This window comes from Halictus rubicundus, chromosome 1, assembly GCF_050948215.1.
Source record: "Halictus rubicundus isolate RS-2024b chromosome 1, iyHalRubi1_principal, whole genome shotgun sequence".
Lineage (NCBI taxonomy): Eukaryota > Metazoa > Arthropoda > Insecta > Hymenoptera > Halictidae > Halictus > Halictus rubicundus.
Window position 1 is genome coordinate 23,308,412 of NC_135149.1, and position 10,037 is coordinate 23,318,448.

The following is a 10,037-nucleotide window of genomic DNA, read 5'->3' on the forward strand; positions in this document are numbered from 1 at the left end:
GCTTCCGTACTAAAACAATAATGTTACCGTTTATTTGCACACCGGAGCTAACGTTTCAAGGGGAAACGCTACCCAAGCATTTTAATCATTATTTACCGTTCCGTGAACGTCGCGGTCGCTGTAATATTCGAAGACACGCGATTCGTAGAAAAATTGAACTGAACGCTTTTACGATCAATAGATCAAATTAGACTGCAATAACTGGAGAGCGGTTTTTCATTTAACAAGCCCGAGCGATATAAGATATAATTCTGAACAAAGTCAAGCCGCATAGGTACCCTCATCCGAAATACGGCGAAAGCCGGGCCCGAGGCATCGTCTTATATCGGAACAAAACTGTAGTAGTGAAAAATATCGGTGTGAGTCAGAAATGACTCCGGCACAGGCCTAGAACAATAACAATAAAGAATTTTTGAATTTCAAGGAATCTCGTCGTCAAAAGAAGAGAATTCGTCGTGTTTAATTTTACATGACTGACGAAAATGGAAAATTCTAGAAAGCGGAAGAAGACTGGACAATGAAAAATGGTAGAAAGGTGCACAGTCCGACGACAGAAACTTGATAGTGTTGTTTAATATTTTATAAACGATCTTCTCGGGGTTAGGACATAAATTATTCGTAACTTGATCGTTTACCGCAATTGTCCCAGTTCCAGAAGGAAATAAAAGCGAGACGTTCATCTGGCCTTTAACTTTTACCGTTCCTCATTTTTCCAACATAATTTGTTCTCTGGCATCAAGTTGGCACAGTGGTAAAAAATCAGTACGATAAAGGGACAAATAATTAGTTCCATAAAATCGTTCCTTGGAAATGGTAAAAATTAAAGTGAAGTGAGCTTAAACTAAGATTATTCATATGGACCACAATATTATTTATGCGTACGTAAAAAAAAGTGGCTAAAAATGTTCAATCGATTTTTTCAAGTCCAGAAGCGGCCATTCAGATGAAATTATTTTTAAAACATAATGGCATACAGCAATAAATAGAAAGCAAGACAAATAACGTTGATAGCTTATACCATTATGTGTTTTGATTTAAATTTAAACACTCATAGCTCTTATTTGATGACCCTTCACAAATGGCAGAATAAAAAACGAGAAAGATGTATCAAATTGACACGAGGGACGAGGGTTGATAAACTGCACCGTGTCTGGAGGTCTAAAAGCGTTAAGAAAAATTTGTCAACGCGTCCCATGAAACCGTGCACCTTTCAAGATCCCGTTAATTCTTAGAGCAGCGTGGAGATCGAGCAACAATCTCAACGGAAGCCTCACCGAACGAGACTCGTCTCCTGTCTCTCATCGGCCGTGATAATTGCACGGCAGAATCGTCCGCGATTCCTCAGATATTAGCCAGACCGTTCATGATCTACCGAGGGGCTTGTACTCCCTTCTTCTTTTCGAAATCGGCGTGTTTAAAGGCTGATGTATGCAGTGCGTCTGTTTTGGTTGGACGGTATAAATACAATAGCCGAAAAGCCGGGAGCTCTCCTCGAATAAACACAGGCGTTTCCCGGCTCCGTTCGCTGGCACGAGCGCTCGTGAGAAAATTCCGAGTCGCACCGCAGGAATCCGAATCGATGACGACGCTGGACGGTGCACTCTAAGCAGTGTCGCCAGACGAGGGGGGAGAGCACGAATCGAGGGGAAAAACGTTACCCTCTCTTCCCCAGTACCGGAGTATGCACGACGGAGACTAAACGCGTCACGTGACCGGACTGTGGCGGACGCGTGGGGAATAGCGCCGTGGAAGGGGAAATTAGAGTGGGGGAACAAGACTTGATCTGGCGACACGGTATGCGCTGAATGGAAGAGAGGTGGTGGGAGAAGCAGGCGTTTGAGGGGCCCCTACCGTGTCCATCACTGTAGTTTTGGAAGCTGATGATTTTTATGCAATTAATTTGATTTTTATACAATTTTACTTCAGCGATTTTTTCAAATTTGACTGCGGATTTTGATGGAGCATATAAATGTTCCAAGTCGGAAATGGAAGTTGGAGAAAAATGTATTTAGTCTGTGTGTTTTTATTTTTCAATGATTTGAAGAAGTGTGTCTCAGAGGATTTCCAGTACACATAAAGGTACGTTATTATGCATAAAGAATCAGTTCCCATCTCGAGCTATGTTCATCAAAAAATTTTTAATCTAACATTCCTACTCAATTCCGTTCGTCTGTACCTCAGATGTATATATTACAGTTTAATGGCTGAGCGAATTGCAGGAATGGTAGTCACGTAGCTGAATCCTTCCAGGAACGATGAAAGGACAGATACATGTACTGGGTATTCTGAAATCGCCAATACTCTTGTGAAAGTGACTACTGTGCATGAAATGCGGAGCCAAAAATGTTGAATAAAATTTTCTGATACAAGATATCGTAAAAAGAAATGCACAGAAATAATGTGAAAATTATTTTTCCTAAACATGCAACATTTAAAAGACATCTATATGCGTATCAATCAATCCCATGAGTTTTAGGAGGTAAATTACTCAAACACATACACAACGATTAGTGTTCTACATATATATGTCCCCTTCATTGTCTACAATCTACATTGTATGTTTTCTGGTTTTTACCTCACAAAAATTCACCTTTTTATAGTGTTATTTAACAGCGTTACACGCAATAAAATTTTCAATTTCGGAGGTATTATTACCATAATTTATGGAAACAAATTTGTAGGAAAACTACTCGTATAGAAAATTTGATTCCGCATCTGAAGTTCACTTTTTCGAGCACAGTCTTCGGACAACAATCCTCGTTCGCAAACCACCCGGTATACATAAGAATCGGAGAAGGAGTACCCGCGTACGTAAACAATAGATTACGCACATAACGCACATTACCGTATGTACGTTTGATGTTCGACAGAGAAATCAATTTCGTTCTGTTGTACCGATGTCGCATACATCAGAGAGCAATAACAAACGGAATTGCTGGCAGCGCGTTAACACAGAACCCTTTCGCCTAAAGGCTGATCCCGCTGCTCGCTGGTACAGCCTCGATATCCCGGAGGTCAAGGATCACCGAAGGACACCTCTGACACTCCGAGCGGAGTTTATAAAAACCGGTAAATGAATAATTTATGATTCACACGAGAGAGATCAAAAGAGGGGAATGCATGGGACCGCTGCATCTGCACTTGCATTGCGGTCAAAGGAACGGGACACAACCGTGTGCCAGAACTCGTTACCGGGCGACGACTAAAATATTCTCTAAACAAATGATTCGTGAAATTAATAAAACCCCGCCCCCATCCTCGACGACGTCTCATAACCGGTTTCGAAGTAGGCCTCGGGAAATCGCCCAGACGGCAAAATAAAATCTGATCGCTGTTTAATGAACATTGCGCACGCGTCGGAGTAATAACTATTCCTTTGAACGATTGCCAAATTTCGCGGAAACTCCCCCTCTGTCTCTCTCTGTTTACTTGGATCGAAGACGCGAGTGTAAAATATTCTGTTTTATCTGTCGACTGGAAAACAATCTTTTTCAACGTTTACGAACTGTTTTGCCTGGGGAAATGAATGATCATTTGATGAAAACAGGCTGATGGCTCGAATTTATCAAACTCCTGTTACTTCTTCTTTATGTGTATTTTTGTTTATTTATTGACGAGGTGCAGAGTTTCGTTGAATTGATTGGCGCTGGATCTCGGTGTTATTTATGAGTGGGCTCAGGAATTTCATGCAAAATACACATTTTTTTAGTCAATTGAAACAGGTGCGAGACAGGCCGATAATTTATTGTTCTTCTGGAATTTTAACTATGGTTATTTAGATTTTTCTACTGTTTTATATTGCGTTCATTCAGCTTTAACATAAATGTATCAAAAATCTGCATTTATCACGAGTTTTAAAAACCTTAGAATATTAATAACTGAAATATAATGCAATTAGTTTGAATTATTTTTTGCAATTGACACAGACAGTATTTATTCTGCATAAATATACACAGTCTAATACTAATAGTGTACTGCATTATTGTCGAATTTACAATAATTTTTACTAGAATTAATCTAATTCCTGTTTTTATAAAATTGACGGAGAAAATCTGTATTTTTCATAAAGATGCGCAGCTAATAAGAATGTTCATTTCTTAGTCCAATCTACGAGAGAATGGAGGTGTGGGGATGGTGGGGGAGTTTATTAAATTTTAAGGCGACTTTGTTCTATATTTCATCGCGTTTCTTGCTCATTACTTTTGAGGAATATCTGGGTTGGCCTAATGATGACATAAAGTCTCTACGATTTCCCGGAGCAGATAAAACTTGACATGCTTCAAAGCGCGACGTAAAAAAGATGCGAGCTGCCGCCATTTTAAGGAGGTGTAATAGCGGATTTACGGTTGCTCTTTGGCATCCTCTTCGATGCATGCACATCCGAATGGAATATATATGAAAAATTAGCGAGCGTCTGTGCCACAAAGCTGTGCTGGACATTTTACGACCGCATTAAATTTTCTACGTAATTTATAATAGTTTTTCTAGAACGTTCCACAATTTTTCCACATAATCTTAACTAGCCTCGTACGATTTTATAATGTTATTTTATGACTCGTGCACTGTACTCTATAATTTTATATCATTTTGAAATATAATTTTGTAATTTTTGTGACTCTATATAATTTTAAAATGCAATTTTATAATTTTCATAGTTTTATTTCATCCTAAAATTCAACTTGATGATTTGTATGACATTATATAAATTTTAAAATACAATTTGATCGCCTGCATGACTTTATAAAAGTTTAAAATACAATTTGATGATTAGTATGACTCTATAAAAGTTTAAAATACAATTCGATGATTAGCATATCTTTATATAATTTTAAATCACAATTTGACTTACACTGAAAATATTTATAAATTGATTTTGAAGACAACGTTTTATCTAATCTTGATCTCTTCGATCCAAATTTTGAAAACGAAACAGGATGCAGTTGGAGCCACATTAGGATGATATATATCTGAATGTCTGCACCCTTTCGCAACTGAAAAATTCGTTTCGCTCGCCGACATGCGAGACGAAGTATGTCGCATTCACGGCACGGTGTAAGAAGATAATTACACAGTTGCAAAACATGTCAATCGAATTTGAAAACGAGATATCGAGCAGTGCGTATTATCCGCTGAATGCTTTAGCTTATACAATGCACCTATTATTACCAGTCCTGTGACTTCGTTGTGTCGCAGACTATACTGACACAGATTTGCTCTCGTTACTTTGCAACGGTTCTATTTATATTAATTTAACAATCGAACGAACTGCAGACAATCAGATCAATAAACATTAATTATTGAACCAGACATTTGGATATTATCATAAGTGGAAATGCAGTAACACAGAGCAATGTGGAAATTAGTTTCTATGAAGAGTTCATAGAATTATTCGAGAGTCCACGACATCTCAATTAAAATGGACAGCTGAAATTGATCAAACTTTTTAATCCACGGTGCATTCCAGTCTAGTAATTAACTTAATAAAGTTGAAGTTAGAAAGTAAAAATTTGTAACAGCGAATGTTTAATCCTTCTGCATTCACAAACAAAATTTGTTTCCCCAATAAAAATTAATTCCTAAACACGGTAAAAAAATAGTATGGCCAACGTCAATGTATAAATCATTTCTTAAAAATATATTAATACGCATCATATCACAATGTTTCTACTACCGGTGCACTATTGCATCATTATCCACATCAAGAACCAATTAAAAGTTTCAACTACCCATTGAATTCCACAAACAGTGAAGAGTAAAGGAGTATAACGATACTCAATATTTCCAAAGGCAGATCATTATGTACTTTCCCTCTTTGTTAATCATTAGCGCGGAAGCTTTTAATGATTAAACAATAAACGGTCGGACGAATCCACCAAACAGTATGAAACATTTCATTGTACATCGTTTAAGATTTCTTCGAAAATTGACATTACAAATGAAGCGTAATTTTCTGATTTAAAGTGTACCGTCAAAATAAATGAAGTATTATTCCAGGTCCCTTTTTACAACCAGTGTTTATGATTACATTATTTGTGCCAATAAAATTAGTTTCAGCTGAGCGTAATAAATCAGGAATAAATGAAGTATAATTTGTCGATATAACACTAAGCAGATTGTAATAAAATAAAGATTGTAATATTTTTAATTTGCGGTTATTGAGCTTGTAAAGATGCATCCGTGAGGAATTATTCAACAAATTTATTCCTTTAGATATATACTATAAAAAGAATGGTTAAAAATTTGAATGGATACGTTCTTGTAATTTTTATAAAGTAATATAAAATACTTAGTACACTCACTATTAAAGAGTACCGCCAAAACAGATGAAGCATAGTCCTGAGCCCTGGTATGCCACCATTGCTGAAGTGCAAGCCTACTGAATTCCGAATAAATGAACTATAATTTGTCGATGTATATTGTCCCAGGATCTTTCACACAATCATTTCCGAGCAACGTACGAGGGTTCAATTTCTCGGGTTAAAATTTCTCGGGTTAAAATTGATTCTAATGAATTAGACATTTTCCAGCGAAAGCAACACGAGCTCATAATAGCGCCATACATCGACCACGCAGGGTGTCATGTAACTGGCGGCCCAGATGAGGGGTGATTATAATGCATAGCAATAACGTTTCGCCCAATGATCATGCTCGCGAGGGAATGAAGCGTGGATAGAAAAACAGAGATCAATATCTCGAATCTTTCGGGGGTTTCCACGAGAGGAAATCTTCGACGAAGTAATCCTGTAGAGCTCGAGCTGACGACAAGATTCACGAAATGCATCGGGGAAAATTACTTTCGGGGTGGGAACAGGGGGTAGAGTACCGAGTATTGAACCCACAGAGCCGCGCACGAGGCTGAAATTTCCAGACCCACCCGCGGTGATCAATTTACAAGTTCGAAGGCAAACGGCGACATGCGAAACTGCTGTTTGTCATGTGATAAGGGCGTTAATTATCGCAGGGGATTCCGTCGACGGGTAGTCGCAAACATTGACCGGTCGCCACACGGCAAAAACGTGACCACAGAGGCTTCCGCTAAATCCATTATTCGCGTATCCGTTTGGATTAGCTGTGGAAATTATTAGCTACGGATTTCGTGCAGTTGCGAGATAATTGAGTAAGTGAAATGCGAAACGAATTTAACAATTATTTGAATAAAAAGCATTTTTTAATATACCACGTTTTCAAGACGGGCTATAAAGTATAGAATAATTTTTCCTAGCCCCATACAGATAGTCCTGAAAATGTGTGATTGTGCATTTTTAATAGCTATGAGAATACTTGTAAGATTTAAAACGAAAAACCTGGGCCGCAAGATAATAGTAAGAAGTGCAGAGTGTAGCTGCAGTTGAGAAAACTCACATAACAGTTCATATCATTTGCAGTGCAATAAAATTGTTAGTGACTTAGGTGAACTGAAATGAACTTTTAACCCGTCTTAAAAACGTGATATATTAAAAAAAATTTTATATTTAAATAATTATTGTCTACTGTTTAGTCTTGTGTGTGTTGTCATCCAGTTCTGAGCTATGTTTAAAGTCTGAAGTCTCTAGCTCATCAGGAAGTTAGTTTAAAAACAAATTGCAAAATTTGTACCAAACGGACAGACAAGAAAGCGAGTTAATAGAAACGTGGTAAAATACGATTGTATTATCTCCATCTCACAAAAATTGTCAAGAAAATGAACGAACTTCTACGTACTTCACTCATGCTGAAATGAATGCAGACTATTTTTATTTTGTATAAAACATTTTCCTACGATACTCTAGTTGTACTCCAATTCGGAACGTTCAATTAATCGTCTAATGTGTATTGAGTGTGCACGTAACATTTTGACGAATTTAATGCATGAGAGAAAAATTAATTTACACCTACCAATTTGATAGGAATCAACGCCAAATAAATCGTTGGATTTTAACAAATTTATGATTAATTATGATAAATTTTTAACCTCCTCGAAGTTAGCCCCCGCTTTTAAAATTACAATTGACCTAAGAAGAATTATAATTTCCACATGAAAATGTACATCACACAGTTACAAATATAATATTCTGTTTGACTAATTTTTATATTATTTGTAATATCCTGTTTTATTATTTTTGTGATATTCTGTTTGATTATTTCTTGCTTAACACAATCTTGCACGACGTTACAAGTGGAAAACCGAGGATATGTTTGCTCTCAAAAATGCTAGCAATCGAAGCGCCTCTAAAAACATTGAAAAATTTTTTCCGTGGATTTGACGTCACCCCTTTGCAACGACACAAAACAGCTTGATGTGCTCGTAAATGAATAATTGTTCGTGCCGAGCGCTGTTCGTTCGAAAAGAAGCACAAAGGTTTCATTAAAATTATGATTTCACCGTGATATCCTACTGCGGATAAGTTAATTATTACGTTGCGGCTTCAATTAGTTAAAAGCCACGGCCGGGTGCGGACGTATTCATTATTATAACCGAAATCGCGTGAACGTAATGCACCGATCGTTTTCAGGAGAGCAGTATATTCTCAGGCGTCGTTGCAACGTTATTATTATATTAAAGTGAACATCTATTTTCGTTCGATCGAATACGCCGGAGACGTATATCGATGCTTAACACTGAAGTTCGATACATCCCCGTGAAGTTTCGCGCGCGACACTTCAGGGAAATCGATTAGGAAATTGACTAGAATTCTATTGAATCGAATTAACACGCTGAACTCGGGATTCAAACTGGAAATGTACTGTCGTTGACGACAAAAGAATCCGAATTAGCCGAGGTTTAATTAAAACATGCTTTAGGCGGACTGTAGCAAATAGATCGTTAACAATACATGCATTGTATTATGTAGTTACTGGATTATTTCCTTGGGTATAAATAATTATGATTATATACTCTCCGGTTTGCACGCTGCGAACTCGAGCAACAGCTATTAAAGCAGAACTGGCACATGTTGCACGGATTCAACTTTAATAATTAGATGTGCTAATGAGTAGATCCAATTTTTCACCAATAGTACAACAATTTTTTCAATTGAAATATGCCCTGCAACAATTTAAAACAATCGTTGAAGTGGTGAATCTGATCTCATCGATTTAATTAAAATCAATTTTTATGCTGCTCACAAAACAGGGAATTATTTCTTTATGTACTTATATAATTCTAAAATTATCGAGTAGCTGTAATATAAATACGTCCATTTTCAGTAAAAATTTTCACAGTATTTCGTTACATTTAGCAATGAATATTTGCTAAAAATTTATCGAACAGCAGTATAGAATTTATCAGAGACGATGCCCAATATTTATTTAACACGGGAAATGTAACCGTGAAAAATGGCAACTGCCACATTCAATGCTAACTAATTAATTGTTCGAACAGTATTACGTAAGCAGGTTACATAAATAAAATTTTAATTTATGCAGAATGCATTGCCAACAGTAGGACCACTAATTTCCCTTGAGAATTCGCCATAATAATGAGATTTTGCATTTTAACCGGCACCAAAGCCAATTTCTTTTCGTCCGAGATCGACGGAACGGCATTTTTGAACCCAGAGAAAAATGAGGATTCTTACATTAGTCCCTCGCCGTGTAAAATCGTTCTGAAGACGTTAGGAGAACTTTCAATGGAACGGAATTAATGTGAATACCCTTCGGAGAGCGAGAGATACCTACATATATTATTTTACGCTTATGAATATTTCATTTTTACAGTAAACACCCACCTACCTTGAATATAAGATTCGTGTTGCTGGTAAATATCTTCGAAACCGAGTAAACAGAGCGAAACGGAGTTTCATTCCTTTTTCCCGTTATTTTGTAAACTTTAGCAAAGTGTACTGTAACTATTGCGAGCGAGGATACAATGTTGTTAAAACGCAATGTTTGTTTTCGTGGGAAGCAAAACGAATTTTTCGTTGATTCTACGATTTCAGATAATTTTCAAAGGAGCCGAAGCAATGGAGTCTACCTCTCTTAAATCGAAATTAAAATTTCAACTACGCCATATGAAATATTAAAATTTCAATTACGCTGTATAAACTACTGAAATTTCA

General features: G+C 36.9%; 1 protein-coding gene across 4 annotated transcripts in view; it reads right to left on the minus strand.

Moving 5' to 3' along the window:
- The window catches only part of LOC143358126 (uncharacterized), a 45,017-nt gene that overhangs the window by 33,027 nt on the left and 1,953 nt on the right, over window positions 1-10,037 (minus strand). The window lies entirely within an intron of this gene.